Genomic DNA, 13,452 nt, shown 5'->3' with positions numbered 1-13,452 from the left:
AAAAGACGGCAGGCATACCATTCCTTTGGCCCTCTCAGTCTGTTTCACCATGCTTGGCTTCAGCAACACCCTGTTTCCATTCTGGGAAGCCAAGTCTCCTGACCCCTAACCCTAAGTTGGGTCTTAACCCTAATTTCCTCTTGGGACTGAAAAATGTCCCTGTTCACAAGCTGTACTAATGGGCAGTATGTTATCCTCCAATGGCTCACTCAGTCTGTTTTACCAATCTAGGCTTTACCAAGACGCTGGTTCCTTCCTGGGAAGCCTAGTGTCCCCAACCCTAACCCTAATTTGAGTCTCAACCCTAATTTCCTGTTTAGACTGAAACATCGCCCCGTCCTCACGTTGTACTTATAGAGGGTCGGCACCCCTTTCTGATGACCTGCTCAGTTCGTTTCACCAAGCTAGTCTTCCCTAAGAACCTGGTTCCCTCCTCGGAAGCCAAGTCTCCCCAACCCTAACCCTAACTTGGGTTTTTACCCAAATTTTCTAGAGGAACTTTAACATCCCCCAGTCCACGCAGTGTACTAAAAGACAGGAGGGAACACATCCTGTTGGGCCACTCAATCTGTTTCAACATGCTTGGCTTGACAGACGCCCTGGTTCCATCCTGGGAAGCCAAGTCTCGCCAAACCTAACCCTAATTTGATTCTCAACCCTAATTTCCTCTTTGGACTGAAACATACCGCCGTCCACAGAGTGTACCAAATGTCAGTATGGAAGACATCTTGATGTCCCCCTCAGGCAGATTCACCAAGCTAGGCTTCACCAAGAACCCGTTTCTTACCTAGGAAGCCCAGTTACCCCAACCCTAACCCTAACTTGGGTTTTTACCCTACTTTATTTTGGGAATGAAACATCCCCTCGTCCACGCGGTGTACTAAAAGACAGGAGGCAACCCATCCTGCAGGCCCACTTATCCTATTTCTACATGCTTGGCTTTTCCGAGGCCCTGGTTCACTGCAGGGAAGCCAAGGCTCCCGAACCCTAACCCTAACTTGAGTCTTAACCCTAATTTACTTGTGCAACTGTCACAAACCCCCATCCACAGGTTGTACTAAAAGACGGCAGGGATACCGTTCCTTTGGCCCTCTCAGTCTGTTTCACCATGCTTGGCTTCAGCAACACCCTGTTTCCATTCTGGGAAGCCAAGTCTCCTGACCCCTAACCCTAAGTTGGGTCTTAACCCGAATTTCCTATTGGGACTGAAACTTGTCCCTGTCCACAAGATGTACTAACAGGCAGTTAGTTAACCACCAATGGCTCACTCAGTCTGTTTGACCAATCTAGGCTTTACCAAGATGCTGGTTCCTTCCTGGGAAGCCTAGTGTCCCCAACCCTAACCCTAATTTGAGTCTCAACCCTAATTTCCTGTTTAGATTGAAACATCGCCCCGTCCTCACGTTGTACTTATAGAGGGTCGGCACCCCTTTCTGATGACCTGCTCAGTTCGTTTCACCAAGCTAGTCTTCCCTAAGAACCTGGTTCCCTCCTCGGAAGCCAAGTCTCCCCAACCCTAACCCTAACTTGGGGTTTTACCCAAATTTTCTGGAGGACCTTTAACATCCCCCAGTCCACGCAGTGTACTAAAAGACAGGAGGGAACACATCCTGTTGGGCCACTCAATCTGTTTCAACATGCTTGGCTTTACAGATGCCCTGGTTCCATCCTGGGAAGCCAAGTCTCGCCAACCCTAACCCTAATTTGAGTCTCAACCCTAATTTCCTCTTTGGACTGAAACATACCGCCGTCCACAGAGTGTACCAAATGTCAGTATGGAAGACATCTTGATGTCCCCCTCAGGCTGATTCACCCAGCTAGGCTTCACCAAGAACCCGTTTCTTACCTAGGAAGCCCAGTTTCCCCAACCCTAACCCTAACTTGGGTTTTTACCCTACTTTATTTTGGGAATGAAACATCCCCTCGTCCACGCGGTGTACAAAAAGACAGGAGGCAACCCATCCTGCAGGCCCACTTATCCTATTTCTACATGCTTGGCTTTTCCGAGGCCCTGGTTCACTGCAGGGAAGCCAAATCTCCCGAACCCTAACCCTAACTTGAGTCTTAACCCTAATTTACTTGTGCAACTGTCACAAACCCCCATCCACAGGTTGTACTAAAAGACGGCAGGCATACCATTCCTTTGGCCCTCTCAGTCTGTTTCACCATGCTTGGCTTCAGCAACACCCTGTTTCCATTCTGGGAAGCCAAGTCTCCTGACCCCTAACCCTAAGTTGGGTCTTAACCCTAATTTCCTCTTGGGACTGAAACATGTCCCTGTCCACAAGCTGTACTAATGGGCAGTATGTTATCCTCCAATGGCTCACTCAGTCTGTTTGACCAATCTAGGCTTTACCAAGACGCTGGTTCCTTCCTGGGAAGCCTAGTGTCCCCAACCCTAACCCTAATTTGAGTCTCAACCCTTATTTCCTGTTTAGACTGAAACATCACCCCGTCCTCACATTGTACTAAAAGACGGTCGGCACCCCTTTCTGATGACCTGCTCAGTTCGTTTCACCAAGGTAGTCTTCCCTAAGAACCTGTTTCCCTCCTCGGAAGCCAAGTCTCCCCAACCCTAACCCTAACTTGGGTATTTACCCAAATTTTCTAGAGGAACTTTAACATCCCCCAGTCCACGCAGTGTACTAAAAGACAGGAGGGAACACATCCTGTTGGGCCACTCAATCTGTTTCAACATGCTTGGCTTTACAGATGCCCTGGTTCCATAATGGGAAGCCAAGTCTCGCCTACCCTAACCCTAATTTGAGTCTCAGCCCTAATTTCCTCTTTGGACTGAAACATACCGCCGTCCACAGAGTGTACCAAATGTCAGTATGGAAGACATCTTGATGTCCCCCTCAGGCTGATTCACCCAGCTAGGCTTCACCAAGAACCCGTTTCTTACCTAGGAAGCCCAGTTTCCCCAACCCTAACCCTAACTTGGGTTTTTACCCTACTTTATTTTGGGAATGAAACATCCCCTCGTCCACGTGGTGTACAAAAAGACAGGAGGCAACCCATCCTGCAGGCCCACTTATCCTATTTCTACATGCTTGGCTTTTCCGAGGCCCTGGTTCACTGCAGGGAAGCCAAGTCTCCCGAACACTAACCCTAACTTGAGTCTTAACCCTAATTTACTTGTGCAACTGTCACAAACCCCCATCCACAGGTTGTACTAAAAGATGGCAGGCATACCATTCCTTTGGCCCTCTCAGTCTGTTTCACCATGCTTGGCTTCAGCAACACCCTGTTTCCATTCTGGGAAGCCAAGTCTCCTGACCCCTAACCCTAAGTTGGGTCTTAACCCTAATTTCCTCTTGGGACTGAAACATGTCCCTGTCCACAAGCTGTACTAATGGGCAGTATGTTATCCTCCAATGGCTCACTCAGTCTGTTTGACCAATCTAGGCTTTACCAAGACGCTGGTTCCTTCCTGGGAAGCCTAGTGTCCCCAACCCTAACCCTAATTTGAGTCTCAACCCTTATTTCCTGTTTAGACTGAAACATCACCCCGTCCTCACATTGTACTAAAAGACGGTCGGCACCCCTTTCTGATGACCTGCTCAGTTCGTTTCACCAAGCTAGTCTTCCCTGAGAACCTGGTTCCCTCCTCGGAAGACAAGTCTCCCCAACCCTAACCCTAACTTGGGTTTTTACCCAAATTTTCTAGAGGAACTTTAACATCCCCCAGTCCACGCAGTGTACTAAAAGACAGGAGGGAACACATCCTGTTGGGCCACTCAATCTGTTTCAACATGCTTGGCTTTACAGATGCCCTGGTTCCATCCTGGGAAGCCAAGTCTCGCCAACCCTAACCCTAATTTGAGTCTCAACCCTAATTTCCTCTTTCGACTGAAACATACCGCCGTCCACAGAGTGTACCAAATGTCAGTATGGAAGACATCTTGATGTCCCCCTCAGGCTGATTCACCCAGCTAGGCTTCACTAAGAACCCGTTTCTTACCTAGGAAGCCCAGTTTCCCCAACCCTAACCCTAACTTGGGTTTTGACCCTACTTTATTTTGGGAATGAAACATCCCCTCGTCCACGCGGTGTACAAAAAGACAGGAGGCAACCCATCCTGCAGGCCCACTTATCCTATTTCTACATGCTTGGCTTTTCCGAGGCCCTGGTTCACTGCAGGGAAGCCAAGTCTCCCGAACCCTAACCCTAACTTGAGTCTTAACCCTAATTTACTTGTGCAACTGTCACAAACCCCCATCCACAGGTTGTCCTAAAAGACGGCAGGCATACCATTCCTTTGGCCCTCTCAGTCTGTTTCACCATGCTTGGCTTCAGCAACACCCTGTTTCCATTCTGGGAAGCCAAGTCTCCTGACCCCTAACCCTAAGTTGGGTCTTAACCCTAATTTCCTCTTGGGACTGAAACATGTCCCTGTCCACAAGCTGTACTAATGGGCAGTATGTTATCCTCCAATGGCTCACTCAGTCTGTTTGACCAATCTAGGCTTTACCAAGACGCTGGTTCCTTCCTGGGAAGCCTAGTGTCCCCAACCCTAACCCTAATTTGAGTCTCAACCCTTATTTCCTGTTTAGACTGAAACATCACCCCGTCCTCACATTGTACTAAAAGACGGTCGGCACCCCTTTCTGATGACCTGCTCAGTTCGTTTCACCAAGGTAGTCTTCCCTAAGAACCTGTTTCCCTCCTCGGAAGCCAAGTCTCCCCAACCCTAACCCTAACTTGGGTATTTACCCAAATTTTCTAGAGGAACTTTAACATCCCCCAGTCCACGCAGTGTACTAAAAGACAGGAGGGAACACATCCTGTTGGGCCACTCAATCTGTTTCAACATGCTTGGCTTTACAGATGCCCTGGTTCCATAATGGGAAGCCAAGTCTCGCCTACCCTAACCCTAATTTGAGTCTCAGCCCTAATTTCCTCTTTGGACTGAAACATACCGCCGTCCACAGAGTGTACCAAATGTCAGTATGGAAGACATCTTGATGTCCCCCTCAGGCTGATTCACCCAGCTAGGCTTCACCAAGAACCCGTTTCTTACCTAGGAAGCCCAGTTTCCCCAACCCTAACCCTAACTTGGGTTTTTACCCTACTTTATTTTGGGAATGAAACATCCCCTCGTCCACGTGGTGTACAAAAAGACAGGAGGCAACCCATCCTGCAGGCCCACTTATCCTATTTCTACATGCTTGGCTTTTCCGAGGCCCTGGTTCACTGCAGGGAAGCCAAGTCTCCCGAACACTAACCCTAACTTGAGTCTTAACCCTAATTTACTTGTGCAACTGTCACAAACCCCCATCCACAGGTTGTACTAAAAGATGGCAGGCATACCATTCCTTTGGCCCTCTCAGTCTGTTTCACCATGCTTGGCTTCAGCAACACCCTGTTTCCATTCTGGGAAGCCAAGTCTCCTGACCCCTAACCCTAAGTTGGGTCTTAACCCTAATTTCCTCTTGGGACTGAAACATGTCCCTGTCCACAAGCTGTACTAATGGGCAGTATGTTATCCTCCAATGGCTCACTCAGTCTGTTTGACCAATCTAGGCTTTACCAAGACGCTGGTTCCTTCCTGGGAAGCCTAGTGTCCCCAACCCTAACCCTAATTTGAGTCTCAACCCTTATTTCCTGTTTAGACTGAAACATCACCCCGTCCTCACATTGTACTAAAAGACGGTCGGCACCCCTTTCTGATGACCTGCTCAGTTCGTTTCACCAAGCTAGTCTTCCCTGAGAACCTGGTTCCCTCCTCGGAAGACAAGTCTCCCCAACCCTAACCCTAACTTGGGTTTTTACCCAAATTTTCTAGAGGAACTTTAACATCCCCCAGTCCACGCAGTGTACTAAAAGACAGGAGGGAACACATCCTGTTGGGCCACTCAATCTGTTTCAACATGCTTGGCTTTACAGATGCCCTGGTTCCATCCTGGGAAGCCAAGTCTCGCCAACCCTAACCCTAATTTGAGTCTCAACCCTAATTTCCTCTTTCGACTGAAACATACCGCCGTCCACAGAGTGTACCAAATGTCAGTATGGAAGACATCTTGATGTCCCCCTCAGGCTGATTCACCCAGCTAGGCTTCACTAAGAACCCGTTTCTTACCTAGGAAGCCCAGTTTCCCCAACCCTAACCCTAACTTGGGTTTTGACCCTACTTTATTTTGGGAATGAAACATCCCCTCGTCCACGCGGTGTACAAAAAGACAGGAGGCAACCCATCCTGCAGGCCCACTTATCCTATTTCTACATGCTTGGCTTTTCCGAGGCCCTGGTTCACTGCAGGGAAGCCAAGTCTCCCGAACCCTAACCCTAACTTGAGTCTTAACCCTAATTTACTTGTGCAACTGTCACAAACCCCCATCCACAGGTTGTCCTAAAAGACGGCAGGCATACCATTCCTTTGGCCCTCTCAGTCTGTTTCACCATGCTTGGCTTCAGCAACACCCTGTTTCCATTCTGGGAAGCCAAGTCTCCTGACCCCTAACCCTAAGTTGGGTCTTAACCCTAATTTCCTCTTGGGACTGAAAAATGTCCCTGTTCACAAGCTGTACTAATGGGCAGTATGTTATCCTCCAATGGCTCACTCAGTCTGTTTTACCAATCTAGGCTTTACCAAGACGCTGGTTCCTTCCTGGGAAGCCTAGTGTCCCCAACCCTAACCCTAATTTGAGTCTCAACCCTAATTTCCTGTTTAGACTGAAACATCGCCCCGTCCTCACGTTGTACTTATAGAGGGTCGGCACCCCTTTCTGATGACCTGCTCAGTTCGTTTCACCAAGCTAGTCTTCCCTAAGAACCTGGTTCCCTCCTCGGAAGCCAAGTCTCCCCAACCCTAACCCTAACTTGGGTTTTTACCCAAATTTTCTAGAGGAACTTTAACATCCCCCAGTCCACGCAGTGTACTAAAAGACAGGAGGGAACACATCCTGTTGGGCCACTCAATCTGTTTCAACATGCTTGGCTTGACAGACGCCCTGGTTCCATCCTGGGAAGCCAAGTCTCGCCAAACCTAACCCTAATTTGATTCTCAACCCTAATTTCCTCTTTGGACTGAAACATACCGCCGTCCACAGAGTGTACCAAATGTCAGTATGGAAGACATCTTGATGTCCCCCTCAGGCAGATTCACCAAGCTAGGCTTCACCAAGAACCCGTTTCTTACCTAGGAAGCCCAGTTACCCCAACCCTAACCCTAACTTGGGTTTTTACCCTACTTTATTTTGGGAATGAAACATCCCCTCGTCCACGCGGTGTACTAAAAGACAGGAGGCAACCCATCCTGCAGGCCCACTTATCCTATTTCTACATGCTTGGCTTTTCCGAGGCCCTGGTTCACTGCAGGGAAGCCAAGGCTCCCGAACCCTAACCCTAACTTGAGTCTTAACCCTAATTTACTTGTGCAACTGTCACAAACCCCCATCCACAGGTTGTACTAAAAGACGGCAGGGATACCGTTCCTTTGGCCCTCTCAGTCTGTTTCACCATGCTTGGCTTCAGCAACACCCTGTTTCCATTCTGGGAAGCCAAGTCTCCTGACCCCTAACCCTAAGTTGGGTCTTAACCCGAATTTCCTATTGGGACTGAAACTTGTCCCTGTCCACAAGATGTACTAACAGGCAGTTAGTTAACCACCAATGGCTCACTCAGTCTGTTTTACCAATCTAGGCTTTACCAAGATGCTGGTTCCTTCCTGGGAAGCCTAGTGTCCCCAACCCTAACCCTAATTTGAGTCTCAACCCTAATTTCCTGTTTAGATTGAAACATCGCCCCGTCCTCACGTTGTACTTATAGAGGGTCGGCACCCCTTTCTGATGACCTGCTCAGTTCGTTTCACCAAGCTAGTCTTCCCTAAGAACCTGGTTCCCTCCTCGGAAGCCAAGTCTCCCCAACCCTAACCCTAACTTGGGGTTTTACCCAAATTTTCTGGAGGACCTTTAACATCCCCCAGTCCACGCAGTGTACTAAAAGACAGGAGGGAACACATCCTGTTGGGCCACTCAATCTGTTTCAACATGCTTGGCTTTACAGATGCCCTGGTTCCATCCTGGGAAGCCAAGTCTCGCCAACCCTAACCCTAATTTGAGTCTCAACCCTAATTTCCTCTTTGGACTGAAACATACCGCCGTCCACAGAGTGTACCAAATGTCAGTATGGAAGACATCTTGATGTCCCCCTCAGGCTGATTCACCCAGCTAGGCTTCACCAAGAACCCGTTTCTTACCTAGGAAGCCCAGTTTCCCCAACCCTAACCCTAACTTGGGTTTTTACCCTACTTTATTTTGGGAATGAAACATCCCCTCGTCCACGCGGTGTACAAAAAGACAGGAGGCAACCCATCCTGCAGGCCCACTTATCCTATTTCTACATGCTTGGCTTTTCCGAGGCCCTGGTTCACTGCAGGGAAGCCAAATCTCCCGAACCCTAACCCTAACTTGAGTCTTAACCCTAATTTACTTGTGCAACTGTCACAAACCCCCATCCACAGGTTGTACTAAAAGACGGCAGGCATACCATTCCTTTGGCCCTCTCAGTCTGTTTCACCATGCTTGGCTTCAGCAACACCCTGTTTCCATTCTGGGAAGCCAAGTCTCCTGACCCCTAACCCTAAGTTGGGTCTTAACCCTAATTTCCTCTTGGGACTGAAACATGTCCCTGTCCACAAGCTGTACTAATGGGCAGTATGTTATCCTCCAATGGCTCACTCAGTCTGTTTGACCAATCTAGGCTTTACCAAGACGCTGGTTCCTTCCTGGGAAGCCTAGTGTCCCCAACCCTAACCCTAATTTGAGTCTCAACCCTAATTTCCTGTTTAGACTGAAACATCGCCCCGTCCTCACGTTGTACTTATAGAGGGTCGGCCCCCCTTTCTGATGACCTGCTCAGTTCGTTTCACCAAGCTAGTCTTCCCTAAGAACCTGGTTCCCTCCTCGGAAGCCAAGTCTCCCCAACCCTAACCCTAACTTGGGGTTTTACCCAAATTTTCTAGAGGAACTTTAACATCCCCCAGTCCACGCAGTGTACTAAAAGACAGGAGGGAACACATCCTGTTGGGCCACTCAATCTGTTTCAACATGCTTGGCTTTACAGACGCCCTGGTTCCATCCTGGGAAGCCAAGTCTCGCCAAACCTAACCCTAATTTGAGTCTCAACCCTAATTTCCTCTTTGGACTGAAACATACCGCCGTCCACAGAGTGTACCAAATGTCAGTATGGAAGACATCTTGATGTCCCCCTCAGGCAGATTCACCAAGCTAGGCTTCACCAAGAACCCGTTTCTTACCTAGGAAGCCCAGTTACCCCAACCCTAACCCTAACTTGGGTTTTTACCCTACTTTATTTTGGGAATGAAACATCCCCTCGTCCACGCGGTGTACTAAAAGACAGGAGGCAACCCATCCTGCAGGCCCACTTATCCTATTTCTACATGCTTGGCTTTTCCGAGGCCCTGGTTCACTCCAGGGAAGCCAAGGCTCCCGAACCCTAACCCTAACTTGAGTCTTAACCCTAATTTACTTGTGCAACTGTCACAAACCCCCATCCACAGGTTGTACTAAAAGACGGCAGGCATACCGTTCCTTTGGCCCTCTCAGTCTGTTTCACCATGCTTGGCTTCAGCAACACCCTGTTTCCATTCTGGGAAGCCAAGTCTCCTGACCCCTAACCCTAAGTTGGGTCTTAACCCTAATTTCCTCTTGGGACTGAAACATGTCCCTGTCCACAAGCTGTACTAATGGGCAGTATGTTATCCTCCAATGGCTCACTCAGTCTGTTTGACCAATCTAGGCTTTACCAAGACGCTGGTTCCTTCCTGGGAAGCCTAGTGTCCCCAACCCTAACCCTAATTTGAGTCTCAACCCTAATTTCCTGTTTAGACTGAAACATCGCCCCGTCCTCACGTTGTACTTATAGAGGGTCGGCCCCCCTTTCTGATGACCTGCTCAGTTCATTTCACCAAGCTAGTCTTCCCTAAGAACCTGGTTCCCTCCTCGGAAGCCAAGTCTCCCCAACCCTAACCCTAACTTGGGGTTTTACCCAAATTTTCTAGAGGAACTTTAACATCCCCCAGTCCACGCAGTGTACTAAAAGACAGGAGGGAACACATCCTGTTGGGCCACTCAATCTGTTTCAACATGCGTGGCTTTACAGACGCCCTGGTTCCATCCTGGGAAGCCAAGTCTCGCCAACCCTAACCCTAATTTGAGTCTCAACCCTAATTTCCTCTTTGGACTGAAACATACCGCCGTCCACAGAGTGTACCAAATGTCAGTATGGAAGACATCTTGATGTCCCCCTCAGGCTGATTCACCCAGCTAGGCTTCACCAAGAACCCGTTTCTTACCTAGGAAGCCCAGTTTCCCCAACCCTAACCCTAACTTGGGTTTTGACCCTACTTTATTTTGGGAATGAAACATCCCCTCGTCCACGCGGTGTACAAAAAGACAGGAGGCAACCCATCCTGCAGGCCCACTTATCCTATTTCTACATGCTTGGCTTTTCCGAGGCCCTGGTTCACTGCAGGGAAGCCAAGTCTCCCGAACCCTAACCCTAACTTGAGTCTTAACCCTAATTTACTTGTGCAACTGTCACAAACCCCCATCCACAGGTTGTACTAAAAGACGGCAGGCATACCATTCCTTTGGCCCTCTCAGTCTGTTTCACCATGCTTGGCTTCAGCAACACCCTGTTTCCATTCTGGGTAGCCAAGTCTCCTGACCCCTAACCCTAAGTTGGGTCTTAACCCTAATTTCCTCTTGGGACTGAAACATGTCCCTGTCCACAAGCTGTACTAATGGGCAGTATGTTATCCTCCAATGGCTCACTCAGTCTGTTTGACCAATCTAGGCTTTACCAAGATGCTGGTTCCTTCCTGGGAAGCCTAGTGTCCCCAACCCTAACCCTAATTTGAGTCTCAACCCTAATTTCCTGTTTAGACTGAAACATCGCCCCGTCCTCACGTTGTACTTATAGAGGGTCGGCCCCCCTTTCTGATGACCTGCTCAGTTCGTTTCACCAAGCTAGTCTTCCCTAAGAACCTGGTTCCCTCCTCGGAAGCCAAGTCTCCCCAACCCTAACCCTAACTTGGGGTTTTACCCAAATTTTCTAGAGGAACTTTAACATCCCCCAGTCCACGCAGTGTACTAAAAGACAGGAGGGAACACATCCTGTTGGGCCAATAAATCTCTTTCAACATGCGTGGCTTTACAGACGCCCTGGTTCCATCCTGGGAAGCCAAGTCTCGCCAACCCTAACCCTAATTTGAGTCTCAACCCTAATTTCCTCTTTGGACTGAAACATACCGCCGTCCACAGAGTGTACCAAATGTCAGTATGGAAGACATCTTGATGTCCCCCTCAGGCAGATTCACCCAGCTAGGCTTCACCAAGAACCCGTTTCTTACCGAGGAAGCCCAGTTTCCCCAACCCTAACCCTAACTTGGGTTTTTACCCTACTTTATTTTGGGAATGAAACATCCCCTCGTCCACGCGGTGTACTAAAAGACAGGAGGCAACCCATCCTGCAGGCCCACTTATCCTATTTCTACATGCTTGGCTTTTCCGAGGCCCTGGTTCACTGCAGGGAAGCCAAGTCTCCCGAACCCTAACCCTAACTTGAGTCTTAACCCTAATTTACTTGGGCAACTGTCACAAACCCCCATCCACAGGTTGTACTAAAAGACGGCAGGCATACCATTCCTTTGGCCCTCTCAGTCTGTTTCACCATGCTTGGCTTCAGCAACACCCTGTTTCCATTCTGGGAAGCCAAGTCTCCTGACCCCTAACCCTAAGTTGGGTCTTAACCCTAATTTCCTCTTGGGACTGAAACATGTCCCTGTCCACAAGCTGTACTAATGGGCAGTATGTTATCCTCCAATGGCTCACTCAGTCTGTTTGACCAATCTAGGCTTTACCAAGACGCTGGTTCCTTCCTGGGAAGCCTAGTGTCCCCAACCCTAACCCTAATTTGAGTCTCAACCCTTATTTCCTGTTTAGACTGAAACATCACCCCGTCCTCACATTGTACTAAAAGACGGTCGGCACCCCTTTCTGATGACCTGCTCAGTTCGTTTCACCAAGCTAGTCTTCCCTAAGAACCTGTTTCCCTCCTCGGAAGCCAAGTCTCCCCAACCCTAACCCTAACTTGGGGTTTTACCCAAATTTTCTAGAGGAACTTTAACATCCCCCAGTCCACGCAGTGTACTAAAAGACAGGAGGGAACACATCCTGTTGGGCCATTCAATCTGTTTCAACATGCTTGGCTTTACAGACGCCCTGGTTCCATCCTGGGAAGCCAAGTCTCGCCAAACCTAACCCTAATTTGATTCTCAACCCTAATTTCCTCTTTGGACTGAAACATACCGCCGTCCACAGAGTGTACCAAATGTCAGTATGGAAGACATCTTGATGTCCCCCTCAGGCAGATTCACCAAGCTAGGCTTCACCAAGAACCCGTTTCTTACCGAGGAAGCCCAGTTTCCCCAACCCTAACCCTAACTTGGGTTTTTACCCTACTTTATTTTGGGAATGAAACATCCCCTCGTCCACGCGGTGTACTAAAAGACAGGAGGCAACCCATCCTGCAGGCCCACTTATCCTATTTCTACATGCTTGGTTTTCCGAGGCCCTGGTTCACTGCAGGGAAGCCAAGTCTCCCGAACCCTAACCCTAACTTGAGTCTTAACCCTAATTTACTTGTGCAACTGTCACAAACCCCCATCCACAGGTTGTACTAAAAGACGGCAGGCATACCATTCCTTTGGCCCTCTCAGTCTGTTTCACCATGCTTGGCTTCAGCAACACCCTGTTTCCATTCTGGGTAGCCAAGTCTCCTGACCCCTAACCCTAAGTTGGGTCTTAACCCTAATTTCCTCTTGGGACTGAAAAATGTCCCTGTTCACAAGCTGTACTAATGGGCAGTATGTTATCCTCCAATGGCTCACTCAGTCTGTTTGACCAATCTAGGCTTTACCAAGATGCTGGTTCCTTCCTGGGAAGCCTAGTGTCCCCAACCCTAACCCTAATTTGAGTCTCAACCCTAATTTCCTGTTTAGACTGAAACATCGCCCCGTCCTCACGTTGTACTTATAGAGGGTCGGCCCCCCTTTCTGATGACCTGCTCAGTTCGTTTCACCAAGCTAGTCTTCCCTAAGAACCTGTTTCCCTCCTCGGAAGCCAAGTCTCCCCAACCCTAACCCTAACTTGGGGTTTTACCCAAATTTTCTAGAGGAACTTTAACTTCCCCCAGTCCACGCAGTGTACTAAAAGACAGGAGGGAACACATCCTGTTGGGCCACTCATTCTGTTTCAACATGCTTGGCTTTACAGACGCCCTGGTTCCATCCTGGGAAGCCAAGTCTCGCCAAACCTAACCCTAATTTGAGTCTCAACCCTAATTTCCTCTTTGGACTGAAACATACCGCCGTCCACAGAGTGTACCAAATGTCAGTATGGAAGACATCTTGATGTCCCCCTCAGG

This window comes from Heloderma suspectum, chromosome 1, assembly GCF_057233095.1.
Source record: "Heloderma suspectum isolate Gila_16-S chromosome 1, 16-S_ref, whole genome shotgun sequence".
NCBI lineage: Eukaryota > Metazoa > Chordata > Lepidosauria > Squamata > Helodermatidae > Heloderma > Heloderma suspectum.
The sequence above is the reverse complement of the archived record's forward strand: the minus strand, read 5'-3'. Positions refer to the sequence as shown.